This window comes from Hippopotamus amphibius, chromosome X, assembly GCF_030028045.1.
Source record: "Hippopotamus amphibius kiboko isolate mHipAmp2 chromosome X, mHipAmp2.hap2, whole genome shotgun sequence".
In the NCBI taxonomy this organism is placed as follows: Eukaryota; Metazoa; Chordata; class Mammalia; order Artiodactyla; family Hippopotamidae; genus Hippopotamus; species Hippopotamus amphibius.
In genome coordinates, this window is record NC_080203.1 from 89802029 (window position 1) to 89821715 (window position 19687).

The 19687-nt window shown below is 39.3% G+C and overlaps 1 protein-coding gene across 1 annotated transcript in view; it reads left to right on the top strand.

The window, feature by feature from the left end:
* The first annotated feature begins 1933 nt into the window (after positions 1 to 1933).
* The window catches only part of WNK3 (WNK lysine deficient protein kinase 3), a 182932-nt gene continuing 165178 nt past the window's right edge, over positions 1934 to 19687 (top strand). Inside the window, exon 1 of the mRNA XM_057718521.1 lies at positions 1934 to 2176. The gene's annotated coding sequence lies outside the window, so the exon portion shown is untranslated. The remainder of the gene's footprint in view (positions 2177 to 19687) is intronic.

The window sequence follows — 19687 nt, forward strand, 5'->3', positions numbered from 1 at the left end:
TTGGAGAAATCAAACCTTGCTCTTCCAAATTTAGCCAGGAAGGAAGATCTCCACAGGTGGAATAGCTGGACCTCATAGTCTTGAATTTCATTCCCTCAGTCTCCCTCCATTGTCAAAGATGGAAAGTGGGGGGCTGGATTTATTAAGGGTACACATGGTCTGGTTTCCTTATATGTTCTGGCAATACTGGGATTAATAAGTGACCTTCAAGATGAAAGCTGCAGAGACAAGATACAGGGCTACAAGGTCTCCCACCATTCCACTCCATTTGGACTTTGGCAACCTCACTGTTAAATTTATTGATTTTTTTTGGAAAAAAAAAACAGTTGGAAAAGGCTGAGGTTCTGAGGTGTACAGTAGGAAAAAGAAAATGGTGGAGAAAAGCATTTGAAAATATTAGCCTGGCATTTTCCACAGCCTCCTACCCTCAAGGCATCCCGCTAAGGCTTGAGGGGCATTCGGAAAGAAATCCTGCCCTTTAGGAGCTTTCATTCAGGGTCTCTGACACCAGATGAAACCTGAGGGATTGAAAAATTCATGGGCTCTGGAGTGAACACACCTGGGTTCAAGTTCTGACTCCTCCATACAAGTTGTGTGAACTTGAGCAAGTCATGTCCATTTTCCCCTCCCGAGCTTCAGTTTCCTCCTTTGTGGAGCCAGGATTGCTCATGTGAGAATGACAGAAACAATTCTGTACTGCACCTGATACAGTGCAGGAAGCAGTTCTTAAATAAAGCTATTGTGCAGAGGTTAACACGTAGTGAAAGCTTGAAGAAGGTAGCAGTCACTACCAACTAGAGAATCTGGGAGGTGTACAGTAAGAGACGGTGAAAGCTAGCCTCAGGGGGAGGTGGCCTTTCCGCATGCGCGCAGTCTTGCAGCCGGCAGAGCAGCGAGGGGGTGTGGCCAGGTTGCTGAGGGGTTGCTATGGCACCGAGGGGCCAGGGGAGGTTAACTGAACCCTTAAAACCTTATTCCATCCCCCACCCGCCACCGCCTGGGCCGAGGGCCATTGTTCCCGGCAAAATGGCGTCAGTAATCCCCATCTCGGACGGAGGCCTAAGTAAGGCTGAGTGGGACTGGAGGTGGGAACAAAAACTACAATTCCCAGGGTACACCGCACCCGCCCGCGAGGCGCAGGGCACGTGCCCAGGCCTAGGGGTTACAGGCCGTCAAAATTCCGTTTCATATCTTCCCTTTCCCATCCCCGCTTTCGTTGTTGCCCAGCCCCCGCGCGCGCGCACTGCGGTCCTGGGGGGTAGGGGGGACATGCCATGGCCGTTACCCTCGCAATGTAATCAGGAGACCGGTATTTGTAAATCTGTGCTTCGATTTTTAATCCCGAAGCCGGCAGGTATGGGTCTCGCGAGAAAAGCCGAGAGTTGGAAAAAGGGATGTAGGGTGGCTGGTGAAAAGGTGCTGGCGGGTACCACATCTTGGCAGAGCGACCGCATTTAGAGACTTGTGGAGAACTGAGAGTGGGCGGTGGGTGGCTGGGAAGAAGTGTGTGCTTGGACTTTTTTTGGAGGGCAAGAGGGTGAAGCAGCCGTGGAGAGAGAGCTTTTGAACACACAGAAGGTGTCACGCGTGGCTCCTCACAGATTTTCTTTTTGGAAAGGAGAGAAGCCTTTCTCTCCACGCGCATCCCTCTCTCCCGCTGCGCTGAGGAGGGCGGGGGAGGAGTTCGCAAGCTCTAGTTGGCTAGCCACTGGGCACCTCACAGCGATAGGGGCCGCTGGAAGTTGGGACTGCTCTGTCGGCTTTCTCCGCCCCTCCCCCCTCCTTCCCCTCCTTCGCTTCTCTCCCTTCCCCGCCCCCCTCTCCTCTCCATCTGAATTCCCTGACTGGAGTACGCGTGCGCCTGCTCAGTTCCCTGGAGAGCGCGAGCTTGGGCTCCTATCCCGCTCCCCTAACCCCGCCCGCTCTTTACCTACCGGCGGTAGCTGGCCGGGTGGGCTTGAGCGGAGACGGTCGCGCGCGCACGCGCACACGACGCGGAGCGGAGCTCCAGACATCGAGGAGGGGTGTAAGAAGCATCCGAGAAGGCGATAGAAGAGGAGGTGGTGTGTGTATCTGTGTGTTCTACCGTGTGGCTAGCCGAGGGGCGAGCGAAGGCTTGAAAGAGGGCGAGGGAGAAGCGAAAAGAGAGTCTCCCTCCGCGAGAGCCTCTAATCTGGTGAGGGTCCCGGGCCGGTTGGGACGCTGGGAGTGAGGGAGGAGGCCGGGGGGCGTGTCTGGGATCCGGCTGAGAGATGAATGGGCCGGGGATGAATGGAGGGAGGCAGCGGCGGCCAAGAGCCTGTTTAGAGTAAGCGCCCTTGGGGGGCGGCTAGACCGAGGCAGGGTGATTGCCGTTACCAAGACGTGTGGGATGAGGCCGGGATCGGGTCTTTAGGGTTGTGGAAGCTGCTTTCGGTGTGAGCCAATAGGCGGAGAGGAAAATTCAGAGGGGAAAAGTGGGAAAGGGCAGGTTTGAGGTTGAGGTACGTTTTTTGTCTTTTTCGTTGGCGGTTGGCAACTTTGGGAGTTGGTGGGAGACTAGGGGACGGAGAAGGTGAGGAGGTTACGTGAGGGGGCCGGGTGACGGTTCACAAAGGACTGAGTGATCATTTAAGTGAGATTGGGGCTACTGAAAGGGAAGATCGCTTCAGGTTTTGGAAGTTGAGTTTCAGTGTATAATGGGGTGAGGGAAAGTGGATTTAATTTAGAGATTCAGTTGATGTGTGAAGGTCGATAGGACTGTATCTTGTGAGGGATACTGCTGGCTGGTTGTGTAAATGGGTTAGGTTCAAGGAGATTGAGAGGTATTATTTGGGAACGGTGTGTTCTGTGACTGGGCAGGTTGGGGATGGGGAGGAGATGGTATGATAGGGTTAGGATAGAAGTGGCTTCAGTGTACTGAAAGAGGTTTTGTTTGACTAGTTAAGAATGGTGAAACATTTATGTAGTGGGATGTAGGTGGAAATCCTGCACGTATCTCCCTATCTTGTGAGTTGATAGACTTTGTTAAAATGAAATTGAACCCTCAAAACAGATGCAAGTGGTATGGCTGTTCCTTCTTAAGAGTTACTTTGGACTGAAGCAATTGTGTGATAAATAACCTTTAAGTTGTGAAAATCTTCTGTATAGTGGTGATTGCATTCAATTTTGGGAGGCACTGTTACTTGTTTTTCATCTATAGAAAGTTGTAATACCAAGAGAACTTTTAAAGAGGTCTCCGTATGTGACATAGAGCCGCAGGTGTTTTCTAGACGGTCTCTGTCCTTTGGATTGATGAATTTAAAAATTGTTTAAAGTTAACAGTCCAAAGGAAAGACACCTTGCATTAAAGGATAGCTAAAATGCTGATTTTGAATGCTAAAATAATTATACATGATTTTTTTCGTTAATCTGAATTTACCTTGTGTGAAAATTGACACTTGCTTTTTGGTGTGAGTTAAAATTACAGCAGATTACTTGGACATGCTGTTCTCTAAATTCATATCTTCTGGTAAGGATGTCTTGTCTCATTCTGTTCTGGGTCAAGATTAATAGTTTATGGATTTTTAACTTTTCATGGTTACTTTTTTACAAACTTTACTGACGTATATTCGTTTATCTTGGAAATGTTGCAAATTTGAGAACATTCCCATGCCCTTTTTCTTTTATTCAGCCTTGATGTTCGAAAGAGCATAATCCTTGTTTTGGCTATCCAGAGTTTAAATAAAAAAGTTAATACTGTGTTCATATTCTCATAGATTAAATGGATACTTAGTGTATTAAGTAGTAGAGTAGGAGTATAAAAGCACCATGAAAGCTTGGAAATGTTGCACCAACTCTGGCAGACAAGCTGGTCTCCCAGTTTCGAACTAGAAACTGTAGAACTTTCAAGTATTGAGGCAGGAAAGCGTAGGCATGGTATATTTGGAGAGTGGAATGAGATAAGGCTGAAATCTTAGATTGAGGCTGAGGTGAAGGACTACCCTGCAGAGTTAGGAGCCCTTGGCTATTTACCAGGGAGCTAATAGCTTAAGCAGATTTGTGGTGTTCATCTCTCTGGCTTTGCTTCTGATCTCCCCCACTCCAATTTGGAATGCTCTCTCCCCCTCCCTTTGAATTTGAATTCATTCTTTTTATACTAACCTCAGTCATTAGCCATTCCTGAAAGCCTTACCTGTTCTCCCTTTTTTCCTTTTCCCAGCATCCTCCACCAGGCGAGATTAGGTGCCCCTCTTTAGTGGTCCTATCACACATTGTACATATTTTTTATATAAATTTATTTATTTATTGACTGCATTGGGTCTTCATTGCTGTGCGCAGGCTTTCTCTAGTTGCAGTGAGCAGGGGCTACTCTGTTGCTGTGCGAGGGCATCTCATTGCAGTGGCTTCTCTTGTTTCGGAGCACTGGCTCTTGAGTGCACGGACTTCAGTAGTTGTAGCATGAAGGCTCAGTAGTTGTAGCTCATGGGCTCTAGAGCGCAGGCTCAGTAGTTGTGGCGCGCAGGCTTAGTTGCTCCATGGCATGTGGGGTCTTCCTGGCCCAGGGATCGAACCTGTGTGCCCTGCATTGGCAGGCAGATTCTTAACCACTCCGCCACTAGGGAAGTCCCCTTGTACATATTTTTATTACTGTACTTCTTTTGGGAAGCAGGCAGGAAACTTATTTTCCTTTTTATACCTGAGAGAGAAAGCTCAGAAAAATAAGACTTGCCCTAAAAAAAAAAAAAAAAAAAAAAAAAAAAAAAAAAAAAGACTTGCCCTAGTAAGTAAATGGTCGACCCTGTAGTTTTGACTTCTAAACCAATGTTGATCCCCATATCACAAGTCTGCATTCATTGATTTAATTATTCTGTACTGCTTTAGGAGTTAAATTTCTGTAATGTGGACTTTAACTTTCTTCCCTAGGGGAATTTCTTTTCATTAAGGTGTCCATCGCTTAGCCAGAAAATGATAAAGCCAGTGGTTGCACAGAACCAGAGTAGTCGGAAGTAAAGATGAGAACTGATATTACTATCAAATTTCTAGTCAGATATTTACTTAAAAATAATTAACAGAGGGCCTAAATTTTTGTGTATATGTTTGTGTGTGTGTGTGTGGGGGGGGTTGTGTGTAAGAAAAAACTCTTCCTTTCTCAGTCTCCCATCTTAGTATAAGTAGACCAGCTCTATTTGCAGATATACTTGATTATGTCTTATGTCTCTTGGCTAAAAGCCAGAATACTTTCAGAGGGGTGGGTCTTTTCCATTTTTGTTTGAGATCATAAAATTTATGGCACTATTAGGAGATATTTGATGACTGTAAAGGACATCTATAAGGGCATTTATACAGAAATTCCCAAAGCTTCAAGTGTAGAATTTGATGCCAGTTTTAATTGTTTTGGTAGAGCTTGTCATGAGATATTTGGTTTGGAAAATGTTGAGATTAACTTACTGCAAAAGTGAGACTTTAATGCCCCTTTCTTTGAGGAATATATTATTTTTTTCATGAACCTTTTAAAAAAATAGAAATGAAGAAATTTTCTGTGTTTTAACTTTGTAACTTTTTATTGTGATAAAATTCACATAACATAAAATTTACCATTTTAGAGTGTACAATTCAGTAGCATTAAGTACCTTCATGAAGTTGCATATCTAGTTCCAAAACATTTTCATCACCCCAAAAGAAAGCCGTGACTCCCCATTCTTTTCCCCCAGCCCCTGGCAACCACTGATCTCCTGTCTCTATTGATTTGTCTATTCTATATATTTCATATAAATGGAATCATACAATACATGGTCTTTTGCATCTGGCTTCTTTCACTTTGCATGTGTTTGAGGTTTACTCACATTGTGGCATGTGCCAGTACTTCATTCCTTTTTATGGTTGAATAATACTCCATTGTATGGATATACTACACTTTGTTTATCTATTCAAAATGGACATTTGGGATCTTTCCACCTTTTGGCTTTTGTGAACAATGATGGTATGAATATTTGTGTACAAGTGTTTGTTTGAACACCCATTTTCAATTCTTTTGGGTATGTACTGGGTTATATGGTAATTCTGTGTTTAACTTGTTGAGGAACCACCAAACTGTTTTCCACAGTGGCTGCACCATTTACATCCCCAATGTATAAGGGTTCCAATTTTTTCACATCTTCCCCAACATTTGTTACTTTTGGGTTTGTGTGTGTGTGTGTGTGTGTGTGTGTGTGTGTGTGTGTTATGGCCATGTAGTGCATGTGAAGTGATCTCTCATTGTAGTTTTGATTCCCATTTCACATCTTTTCATGTGCTCTTAGCTATTTGAATTTCTTTTTTGGAGAAATGTCTATTTAAGTCCTTTGCCTGTTTTTAAATTTGGTTGTTTATCTTTCTGTTGTTGAGTTGTAAGTTTTTCTAAAAAATATATTCTAGATACTAGAGCTTGATGTGATTTGCAAATTTTTTTCCATTCTGTGAGTTGTCTTTTTACTTTTGTTTATCATTTTCTCAGTTTTAGTGAGATAAAATTTGCATATACCACTATACAAATTTAAGGTGTACAGCATACTGATTTGACTTACAAACATCATGAAATGATTACTACCATAGGTTTAGTGGACATCTATCATCTCATATATGAGGGTGAGTCAAAAATTATCTGCACTGGATAATTTTGACTCACCCTCATAGATACAATATTAAAGAAGTAAAAAAATATTTTTCCCTTGTGATTAGAACTCTTTTAACGACTTTCATGGGGACTTCCCTGGCAGTCCAGTGGTTAAGACTCCACGCTCTCAATGCAGGGGGCATGGGTTCGATCCCTGGTCGGGGAACTATGATCCAGCATGCCACATGAGGGGGCCAAAAACAAAACAAAACAAAACATTTCATGTGTAACATACAGTGGTGTTATCTTTATCATGTTATACATTATATCCCTAGTACTTATTTATCTTATAACTGGAAATTTGTACCTTTGGACTACATCTAATTTCCTCTCTCCCTACCGTTGCCTCTGATAGCCACAAATCTGATCTCTTTTTTTATGAGTTTGTTTCTTTGTTTGTTTTTGAAGTATAATTGACCTACAACACTGTGTTAGTTCCTGGTTCACAATATAGTGATTCAATATTTCTATACATTTCAAAGTGATCACCATGATAAGTCTAGTTATCTGTCACTATACAAAGATATTACGTAATTATTGACTGTATTCCCCATACTGTACATTTCATACCTGTGACTCATTTACTTTGCAACTGGGAGTTTATATCTCTTAATCTTTCTCACCTATTTCCTCCCCACAACCTCCTCCCCTCTCCTCTGTATCTGTGACTCTGTTTCTGTTTAGTTGTTTGTTCATTTGTTTTGCGTTTTAGATTCCAAATATAAGTGAAATCATACAGTATTTGTCCTTTTCTGTCTGACTTATTTCACTTAGCATAATACCCTCTGGGTCCATCCATGTTGTTGTAATGGCAAGATTTCATTATTTTTTTGACTGAGTAATATTCCATTGTGTATATATATACCACATCTTCTTTATCCATTCATCCGTTGTTGGGCAATTAGGTTGCTTCCATATCTTGGCTATTGTATATAATACTGCAGTGAATATAGTGGTGCATATATCTTTTAGGATTAGTGTTTTTATTTTCTTCAGATAAATACCCAGAAGTGGAATTGCTGGATCGTATGCTAGTTCTATTTTTAATTTTATGAGGACTCGCCATACTGTTTTCCATAGTGGCTATACCAATTTACATTTCTACTAACAGTGCATAAAGGTTCCCTTTTCTCCAGATCCTCACCAACACTTGTTATTTGTTGTCTTTTTGATAATAGCCATTCTGACAGGTGTGAGGTGATATCTCATGGTGGTTTTGATTTGTATTTCCCTGATGATTAGTGATGTCAAGCATCTTTTCGTGTGCCTGTTGGCCATCTGTATTTTTCTTTTTACTTTCTTGATAGTGTTTTTTGGTGCACAAAAGTCTTGAAATTTGATGAAGTCCAATTTATGTTTTTTTCTTTTGTTGCTTGTGCTTTTGGTGTTATATTTAAGAAACCACTGCCAAATCCAAGATCATGAAGATTTATATTTTCTTTGAAGAGTTTTATAGTTTTGGCTTTAATATTTAGGTCTTTGATCCTTTTGAGTTAATTTTTATATCTGGTACAAGGTAAGGGTGCAGCTTCATCCTTTTGCATGTGATTAACTTGAAGCTATTTAAACTATAAAATACATAGTAAATGATACTATACATATATATTAAAGTAAAGCTATTTGTGGTGATATCTAATCACTCTTTTGATAGTTGTGGGGAAGAAATGTTTCTAAATGCATTTTTGAAGGTCATGCCTTATATTTGAAGTGTGGGGATTCTAATACTCTATGAGTCAATGAGACTTTTATGATCAGGAAACTTCAATATGGCAACCTAGATGATCCTTATGCTAAAGTTACATAAGTGAATTTTTTTTTTTTTTTGGCCACACTTCATGGCTTGCAGGATCTTAGTTCCCTAACCAGGGACTGAACCCGCACAGTGAAAGTGCAGAGTCCTAACCACTGGACTGCCAGAGAATTCCCCATAAGTGATTTCTTTTGTAAAGACTATTAGTGTTTTAAAATTTTTTGTGTAGGGTGAAATCTTTGCTTAACACTAAGAAAAAAAAAAGCAGATTTAATCTATAATTACCAGAAATTGATATTAGATTTATGCTAAAAGTAATTCATATTTATATGTTATATGGTTTATGATTGTGAGGCAACTTCTTGATGAAAACATGCAATAGTCAGTACCTTGTGGAGACTTTTACTTGTAGCTTGGGCTGTAACCACTATATATTATTCTGTTTATTTAGGGATAATGTAAGATTATTTCAGTTTGGTTTCCTGTAAAAATGAGAATTAAAATTTAGCACAGCACAGTTGGTTGTTAAATCCCAGTCTCTAGTTAAGCATAATTAAAATAGGGACAATAATTGGAAATTTTTGAAAAAATAAGGGGATGTGTTTTAATACAAGAATGGAAAATCTGCTTGATCAGCCTTAAGACCTATAAGATGCTAGTTCAGCTCTGATTATATACACTACTGCCCAGAGAATAATTTTTGTCCTGCTGGGCAACAGTGGCATTTCCACTGAGTTTGCCTTTGAAGGTGTCTTTCTGGTAAGAGAAAAGACTCTTGTTGAAGGTGTATGGTTCATTTGCTAAGGAATGTTTCAAATGCACTGATAACTTACTCTGAATCTGTGAATTATAGAGTATGACTTACCGACTGTATGTGTAGATTCTGCCATTCATTCAGCAAATACTTATTGTGTTCCTCCAGCTTGCCAGGGTTGATGTGTTGGGGATAGATGAAAAGGAAGCAAAGCAGGCAATGACCCTGCCATCTTTGAGCTTACATTGCAGTGGAGGACGACAGACGGTCAACAAATAATTCAGAAAATAAATGCTAAGAAGAAAAATTTTTAAAGGGTGCTGGGATGTTGGGAAGGAGCCTCTGGCTCACGTGGTTAGTTTGGAAGCTTTCTTTGAGTAGGTGACTTTGAACAGAGATTCACATGTTGAGTATTCCTTCTATTGTTATTTTGTTAAATTGTTAATTTATCCTTTCTAAAATAACACTTTAATTTCTTACTATTTAGAATACAAGTTACTGCTTTTTGTTTCTAAGTTAAAAAAAAACAGCAGGTGCATTCCTTATGAGAAGAGACAGTGTTTCCAAGTGGAAATGTAACTGGAGTAAGAGTCAGCCTGGGTTCTGGTCTCGCCTTAGTATAATCTTATGCAAATCTATATATTTCCTTATTTGTTACTAAAAAAAAACAAAAGCACTACCTATTTAGCAGCGTTTCTTTGCTAGTAAATGAGAAAATGTACTTTGTAAATTATACAAGTACATATGAAATGCAATTTATCTTATTGATCTGTTTTTTGGAGTCAAAGTTTCTCAATTGAGACATGTTTTCCCACCAATTTAAAGCTTTCATGTCTCTCCCCATCTGGTAAATTTTAGCACCAAATGTCTAAACTCCTTGATTAATCAGAAGGGATTGGGTTCTTAGAAAGTGATAGTGTGGTAGAAAGTATGTTGGATTTGGAGCTAGAAAATTGGGGTTCTAGAATTCTCCCCTTTACTTACTAGCTCTGTGACAGGCAAGCCACTAAACTTCTCTGAGCCTTCTTAATTTTCAGAATTCAGGCAAATACCAGGTAGCTCTCAAGGTTGTTGTTAGGAGTAATTGAGTTAAATAGATAAAGTTCTTTTGAAAACTATAAAGCAAGGTTTGATAAACTTTCTCCATAAAGGACCAGATAGTAAATACAGTAGGCTTTGTGGGCCATGGAGTCTCTGTTGCCACAACTCAGCTCTTCTGTGTAGCAGTCATAGGCAATATGTAAATGAATGAGCATGGCTGTGTTCCAATAACACTAATTATGAACACTGAAATATGAGTTGAATAATTTTCATGTCATGAAATACTATTCTTCTTTTGAATTTTTTTTCAACCATTTAAAAATGTAAAAATCTTTCTCAACTCACTTGCTGCACAAAAACAGGCTGGGAGGTGAGGTAGGTTTGACCTGAGGGCTGTATGTGGTTTGGCTACCACTGTTGTAAAGGGTTAGGCAGAGTAAAGTGTTAATTAGGGATTCTAGGGTAGGTGATTGGTAGATAGAAAGTGTTTAATTTTGATGATGAAAGAAGATGGAGGTGATTTTGATTCTTTTTCTAATATGGATCCAGAAATTTTTTCACATGAAATGGGTATCTTTAATTGAGGAAATGACCTTGCCAAAGCAAAACTGGAAGATGGAAATGAGGAAGAAGATAGTGTTATAAATTCCCAAGGACCGTGATGTGGTTGTGCAGCATATGTATCTGTGCAATTCAGGATTGTGTATAGTGCATGCATGTGGCTCCAAGTCATATGTGGCCCCGAATTATGAGTAGTTAAGATTGGAGTTGGGAGTCAGTTGCCTGGGTTGAATTTTGTCCCTGATTTTTACTAGCTGTGTAATCTTAGGGAAGTTTAATTTTTGAGCCTAGTTTCCTCATTTGTAAAATGGGAATAATTTTACCTCAAGATTCTTATGATTACATGAGAAAATGTATGAAAGGGCTTAGAGTGGTTAGCACAAAGCACTCAAGTGTTAACTGATAATATTCATTTGGATATAAGTTGTACATACCTTATTTGTTTTGTCCTTCCTTCAGTTATTTTAAGAAATTATGATGTCTTTGGGACTTCCCTGGTAGCACAGTGGTTAAGAATCCGCCTGCCAATGCAGGGGACACGAGTTCCAGCCCTAGTCCAGGAAGATCCCACATGCTGCAGAGCAACTAAGCCCGTGCACCACAGCTACTGAGCCTGCTCTCTAGAGCCTGCGAGCCACAACAGCTGAGCCTTTGTTACACAACTACTGAAGCCTGTGTACCTAGAGCACTTACTCCACAGCAAGAGAAGCTACTGCAATGAGAAGCCCGCACACCGTAACAAAGAGTAGCCCCTGCTCACAGCAACTGGAGAAAGCCTAAGTGCAGCAACAAAGAGCCAACACAGCCAATAAATAAATTAATTTTTAAAAAAAGTAGAAAAACCATATGATTGTATTAAAAAATAAATTATAATATCTTTAATTGGTTCTTGGTATAGGTTGTTGATGGACAATTCTGCTTTAATCAATTAAAATAATATAGAGGTAGATTACGAAGCGAGAGAGTAACACAGACATATATATACTACCAACTGTAAAATAGTCAGTGGGAAGTTGTTGTATAACAAAGGGAGTCCAACTCGAGGATGGAAGATGCCTTTGAGGACTGGGGCGGGGAGGGTGGGGGGGGCTTGGGGGGGGGCGTCAAGGAAGGGAGGGAAGATGGGGATATGTGTATAAAAACGGATGATTGAACCTGGTGTACCCCCCCAAAAAATAAATAAATAAATAAATAAATAAAATGGACCACCACAAAGAACACTTAGGAATTTTTATCCTGTAAAAAAAAAAAAAAAAAAAAATAGAGGTAGATTAAAACATTAAAGTCCCCCTTTACCCAATTTCCTGCCCTCCTAGTGGGTAATCATTGTAAAGAGCTGACTGAATTTGTAGTCTTTTTTTCTCTGTATATGTGCTTATACAAATAAAAAATATGTATTTTATGACTTTTTTTCCCCAAGAATATGTCTTAAGGCTCTTTTCATGTCATTATGTATATGTTCACTTTATTCTTTTTAGTGGATACATAGTATTTCATACAATATGCGTTTTAAAAAACTTTTTGGCTGAGTTGGGTCTTAGTTATGGCATGTGGGATCTTTTTTTTTAAATATTTATTTTATTTGGCTACATGCAGGATCGCTTGTTGCAGTGCATGGGCATCTCTCTCTAGTTGTGGTGTGTGGGCTCCAGAGTACATGGGCTCTGTAGTTGCAGCACACAGGCTCTCTAGTTGTGGCATACGGGCTTAGTTGCCCGACCGGGGATCGAACCCGCGTCCCCTGAATTGGAAGGTTGGAAGGTGGATTCTTTACCACTGGACCACCAGGGAAGTCCATTACATGCTTTTTTAACCACTAGGATCAGTTTAGAGCATATCCTTCCAGTCTTTTTTATATACATTTACACATACATGAGTACATTTAGAAACAAAGTTTTATCTGTTTTTATATATGTATTCATATGTAATATATATATTATATATAAATGATATATAGGTAAAATGTATGTATGGTACTACAACTTACTTTTCTCAATAGTATATATGTGTGAGATTTTTATATATCAGTGTATAATCATCTCTCAGTTTTTAAACATGCATATTATTACACAGTACAGATGTACCACTTTTTATTTCACCATTCTCTTATAAATGAATATGTAAGTTCTTTTCAGTTTTTTTTTTTTGCTGTTGCAAACAATAAAAAATTCTTCAGTAAAAAATACTTGTACATACATATTTGTACACATACAGGAATATTTCTTAGGTAGATACTAAGAAGTGAAATTGCTGGGTGACAAGTATGCACTAGATATTTGGAATTTGCCATATGAAAAGGCTATTCCAGTTTGTCTACGAACAGTGGATGGAGTGCTGAATTTCTTACACTCAGAATGTGATATTAACAGATATATAATTTCACTCATCTGATAGACCAAAAATGGTATTGAATTGTTTGAATTTTCATCTCCCTGCTTACTAAGGAGTTCGAGCAATCCCCCTATGATACTTGTATTTTCCATTTGTGTTTCTTACTGATTTTTTTTTTAGTTCTTTATATATTCTGGATATTAATGCTTTGCTATACATGTTGCAGATATTTGCTCCCAGTTGTTGCCTATTGTTCATGGTCAAAATGGCCAGATGTATTTTTGTTGTTGTTGTGAATCATCTTTATATTTTATCTTTTCAAGAAAGTCTTTCTTCAGGTTAGAAATGTATTCTGCCATGTTTTCTTTTTTTTTAAAAAAAACAAATTTATTTTTTTATTGGCTGTGTTGGGTCTTCGTTGCTGCACACGGGCTTTCTCTATTTGTGACGAGTGGGGGCTGCTGTTCATTGTGGTGCGTGGGCTCCTTATTGTGGTGGCTTCTCTTGTTGCAGAGCATGGGCTCTAGGTGTGTGGGCTTCAGTAGTTGCGGCACATGGACTCAATAGCTGTGGCTCGTGGGCTCTAGAGTGCAGGCTCAATAGTTGTGGCACACGGGCTTAGTTGCTCCATGGCATGTGGTATCTTCCTGGGGCAGTGCTCGAACCCATGTCCCCTGCATTGGCAGGCGGATTCTTAACCACTGTGCCACCTAGGAAGTTCCATATTTTCTTTTAATAGTTATATAGTTTTGTTCTTTATGTTTGTTTTAATCTACCTGGAATTTATTTTTGTGACTGATTTAACTAGGGCTTTAACTTTTTTCCCCAAAAATGGGTAGCCATTTATTGACACCATTTATTATGCTATCTGATCCTCATAAATCTGAAATGCCATCTTTACCATGGACTGCATTGCCATACATACATGCTTCTGTTTCTCTACTGATTGTTCTCCCTTAGTCCAGTTTTATATTTATGTGATGAAACCACATTGTTTGACTTACTATAGCTATATTATAAGTAATATTTGGTAAGGCATACTCTCTGTTCTTTTTCAAGATTTTCTTGGCTTTCCTTGTACTCTTCAAATTTTTCATTTTGAGACAAAAATATCTCTTTGGGGGGTTTGTAAAGATCCTAATATTGGGTCTTTCTACCAAAGAAAGGTGTATTTTATGTACTTCAGTAAAATTTTAGTCTTCTTTATATAGGTGTTGCATATTCCTAGATGATTATTTTATAGCTCTGTTGCTCTTATGAGCAGGATAGTGTGTATGTGTATATATATGCATATACATATACATATACTCTCTGTGTATATATATAAATATAAATATTTATATATATATATATATATATATATAGAGAGAGAGAGAGAGAGAGAGAGAGAGAGAGAGAAATCACAGCGACCCATTCTCCTTCTGGGGTACCCAGCCCTTCCTGCCCTCTTCTGGTGCTACCTGCCCCTGGAGCCCTCACCTTAGGATAGTTTTTTTTTTTTAAGCTCTTTATTGGAATATAATTGCTTTACACTGTTGTGCCAGTTTTTGCTATACAATGAAGTGAATCAGCTGTATTTATACGTATATCCCCATATCCCCTCCCTCCCACGCACGACTCCTTCCCACCCTCCCTATCCCGGCCCTCTAAGTTATCACCCATCATCCAGTTGATCTCCCTGTGTTATGCAGCAGCTTCCCACTAAGGATAGTTTTTTTTTTAAATTAATTCATTTATTTATTTAGGCTGTGCTGAGTCTTAGTTGTAGCACGTGGGATCTTCATTGTGGCATGCGGGATCTTTTAGTTGCGGCATGCACGTGGGATCTAGTTCGCTGACTGGGGATCAAACTCGGGCCCCTTGCATTGGGAGCACAGAGTTTTACCCACTGGATCACCAGGGAAGTCCCTGATGGTTTTTTTTTTTTTTGTATTGGAGTGTAGTTGCTTTACAATATTGTGTTAGTTTATACTGTACAGCAAAGTGAATCAGCTATACATATACATATATCCCTGCTTTTTTGGATTTCCTTGTCATTAAGGTCACCACAGAGCACTGAGAAGAGTTCTCTGTGCTATATAGTAGGTTCTCATTAGTTATCCATTTTATACATAGTATCAATACTGTATATATGTCAATCCCGATCTCCCAGTTCATCCCCCTCTTCCCCCTTGGTATCTATCCAAAGGTTTGTTCTCTACCAATAGTTGTTTTTTAAATTACATTTTCTAATTGATTATTGCTGATGTATAGCAAAGCTATTGATTTGTTGATTTTTCATGTAGTGTTTCTGTTGAGCTCTCTCATTAGTTCCTATCATAGTTTTTTAAGTTGAATTTGCTTAAATTTTCTAGATAGATAGTCATATAATCTGCAAGTTTTGAGTTTTGTCTCCTACTTTCCAATATTCGTATGTCTTGTTTTATTTCCTTAAGTGGTAGCAATGATAATAGCAATTCTTGGCTTATTCCTGACTTTAATTATTGTTTATGTGAAAGATGCTTAACCTCACTCATGAGATAAATGCTAATTGAAACCACACTGTGATTCCTTTTTTAAACCTATCAGAGTGTTAAAAATCAAAATGTTTGATAACACTTTTTTGTTTTCAAGGCTGTGGGGTAAAAGACACTCTCACACATTGCATGTGGGAGTTTAAATTGGTATAATGCCTGTGGAAGGCAGTTTGGCAGCTTATATAAAGGTACACATAAATTATGTTTACTCTTATGGATATATTAGTATACTTCGATAAAAGTTAAATATGCAAATTTCCTTTGATCCAGCAATCCCATTTCAGGGAATTTACATATATATATACACACACACACATACACACACATACACACATGTATATACACGCAGATATATATGCAAAATGAAATGTGCAGTTTTATCTGTCATAGCAAGTAATCAAATACTATTACTATATAGGTATTAAAAATAAGAATGAGGGAACCTCTATGTACTGACAGGCAAAAAAGTATCTTAAATTATTTGACTATAAAAAAAAGCTTGGTATATACTATGCTACTTTTCGTGTAGAAAGGCAGAGAGAGAACATATATTTATATTTGCTTATTTTCTGTAAGAAACTCTTGAGAGCTACACAGAATCTAATGAGTGGTTACTTGTGGGAGAATGGGGGGAACTGAATGGATAGGAAACAGATTTGGGAGTGAACCCATCCAGTATATACCTCTTACTTTGATTTTTGAATCTTATGATTATATTTAAAAAATTAAATGAAAAATGGTTTCTTGAATTATTTCAGCTCTTCCAAGGACATTTTTTTTTATTCTTGTTCTTTCTCTTCTGTGTTACAGGTTTTCTTCAAATAGCTGTCTCCTGATTCTGTTCATATTAAAGAATGACCTAGTAGAGGGCTGATTGGGAGTTCTGTGTACCTAGGCAGGGTTGTCAACTGGTTTTGGGGGGAGTGGGTGGGCAACTGGCTTTTACACTTGGAGGGCCCAAATGCCAGAGGGCAGAGGGCTTTGCACTGGGGTACCCTTATTCTTCCTAGTTTGTTGAATTTGGTATTCTGTATACAGGAATTTATTTTGTGGGGAGAGTTTATCAACTGTGTTATACTTGAAACCTTCAGTAAATCCCTGATTTTAGCCCTTTTCTCATTCTGGCCCTCTTTAAGATCAGTCTTCTTTGAGTGTGGAACCCCTCTGGGGTTTTGCCCTGCAAGTCAGCTCCCTCCCAGGTTGGAACCCTTTCTACTACATATTTTAGGTTGTAGCATTCCTTTGATTTGTGTTATGAGCCAGTTCTTTCCTGTCTGCTCTCTGGCAGAAATTGTTGAAATCTTATATTTGTTATGCCACTTTCCATTCCTGTCCTTGACTCGTGATGTATACTTCTGTACTCTTTTACCATCACTTTTTCAGGGTCTTGGAAAGTACAAGAGATATAGGTGTTCAGTTCACATTCTTGAACTAGAAGTCGACAGTGGTATGTCTTAAGCTTGAATAAACTGTTGGTTCCTTGGGGACAAAGACTGACTTTTGTTCTTTTATCCCCAGACTCTGACACAGTGCTTGGCACTTGGTAAATGTTTAGTGGTATGAATACACATATATGAGAGAGAGAGAAAGGATTGTAAGTGGAAAATTTACTCTGTAATTCTGACTATTTAAATCTGCATTCTTTCAATTTTTGGTTTCGAAAGTTGAAGAAGTTATTGTCATTGATTGACAAAGTACTGATTGTATATTGGATTTCCCATGGATAGAACCATGATAAGCTACAGGGGGAAAATTATCTTGAGCTTTTACCCCAGTGCTCCAAGCTTATATATCAAATACATTGAAGGAGTAGATACGGGACACAGATTTGTGTGCTTTTCCCTATAATTTCAATCTCTATAGAAGTGATTTTGCAATTGTCTTTATACATATTCCTAGGGCTTAAATCAATGTGTTATCATTTTATGAAGGAAAAAAGTGGTCACACATAGATTACGATACATAGCTGTTGAATTCAGTTAGAGACTTCAGGTTTGAGGCCTGATTTTTGTGGACTATTTCACTGAGCTATGTTTCTGCACTGCTGAATATAGAAGAGATATTATCCTGGTCACTGAAGCATACCCCTTTAGCCATGCCAGCATGGTTTCTTACTGGAAAACTTTAAAAGAAAGTATTATATAATTTTCAGCCTTACTAAATGAAGTCTCCTAACAAATGACTTAATGTTTTCTTGAGTATTGTTGAATAGTGCTTTAGTATAGTGCTGCCCCTAGGGTTATTAAGAGGTAGGAAATAAAAGCTTCCATTTATTGATTATTATGCTGTGCCAGGCACCGTGCTAAGTACTTTACATGTATATTTCCATTTTATTTTCATATTAGTCCTGTGAGATTTCACAAATGAAATAAAAAATGAATGAGGTTAAGTAATTTGCCCCAAATCTCTGAGGAGTGAGAGGCAGAACCAGGTTTCTCTCACTCCAAAGCCTGAGTTCTGAAACTGTTTTATGGTCAAGAAGCTATTGGGGACTTCCTAGGTGGCGCAGCGGTTAAGAATCTGCCTGCCAATGCAGGGGACACGGGTTTGAGCCCTGCTCTGGGAAGATTCCACATGCCACGGAGCAACTAAGCCCGTGCACCACAACTATTGAGCCTGTGTTCTAGAGCCCGTGAGCCACAACTATTGAGCCCATGTGCTGCAACTATTGAAGCCCACGCACCTAGAGCCTGTGCTCCACAAGAGAAGCCACTACAATGAGGAGCCTGCACACCACAGTGAAGAGTAGCCCCCGCTCGCAGCAACTAGAGAAAGCCCGTGTGCAGCAACGAAGACCCAACACAGCCAATAAATAAATAAAATAAATAAATTTTTTATTTTTATTTTTTTTTGCGCACGGGCTTAGTTGCTCCGCGGCATGTGGAATCTTCCTGGAGCAGGGATCGAACCGTGTCCTCTGCATTGGCAGGCGAATTCTTAACCACTGCGCCACCTAGGAAGCCCCAATAAGTAAATTTATAAAACAAAACAAAACAAAACAAAACAAAAAAAAAAGAAGCTATTGGATCCACGATGGAAAGTCCCCAGCCATACGATGCTTATTGAAGTTCTTTGCCAGTTTTTTAAAAATTTGTTTTTCTTATTCATTGTTTACCCTTAGGCCACCAGCTACTACATTTTTTTTTTATTATTATTATTTATTTATTTATTTTTTTGGGGGGTACACCAGGTTCAATCAACTGTTTTTATACACATATCCCCATATTCCCTCCCTTCCTTGATGCCTCCCCCCCTCGAGTCCCCCCCACCCTCCCTGCCCCAGTCCTCTAAGGCATCTTCCATCCTCGAGTTGGACTCCCTTTGTTATACAGCAACTTCCCACTGACTATTTTACAGTTGGTAGTATATATGTGTCTGTGCTACTCTCTCGCTTCTTCTCAGTTTCCCCTTCACCCCCCGCCACCTCCCATACCTCGAGTTCTCCAGTCCATTCTCTGTATCTGCTTCCTTGTTCTTGTCACTGAGTTCATCAGTACCATTTTTAGATTCCATATATGTGAGTTAGCATACAATATTTGTCCTTCTCTTTCTGACTTACTTCACTATGTATGACAGATTGTAGTTCTATCCACCTCATTACATATAGCTCCATCTCATCCCTTTTTATAGCTGAGTAATATTCCATTGTATATATATGCCACATCTTCTGTATCCATTCATTTGTTGATGGGCATTTAGGTTGCTTCCATGTCCTGGCTATTGTAAAGAGTGCTGCAATAAACATTATGGTACAAGTTTCTTTTGGGATTATGGTTTTCTTTGGGTATATGCCCAGGAGTGGGATTACTGGATCATATGGTAGTTCTATTTGTAGTTTTTTAAGGAACCTCCAAATTGTTTTCCATAGTGGCTGTACCAACTTACAGAACCACCAACAGTGCAGGAGAGTTCCCTTTTCTCCACACCCTCTCCAACATTTGTTGTTTCCAGACTTTGTGATGATGGCCATTCTGATTGGTGTGAGGTGATACCTCATTGTGGCTTTGACTTGCATTTCTCTGATGATGAGTAATGTGGAGCATCTTTTCATGTGTTTGTTGGCCATCTGTATGTCTTCTTTGGAGAAATATCTATTTAGGTCTTCTGCCCATTTGTAGATT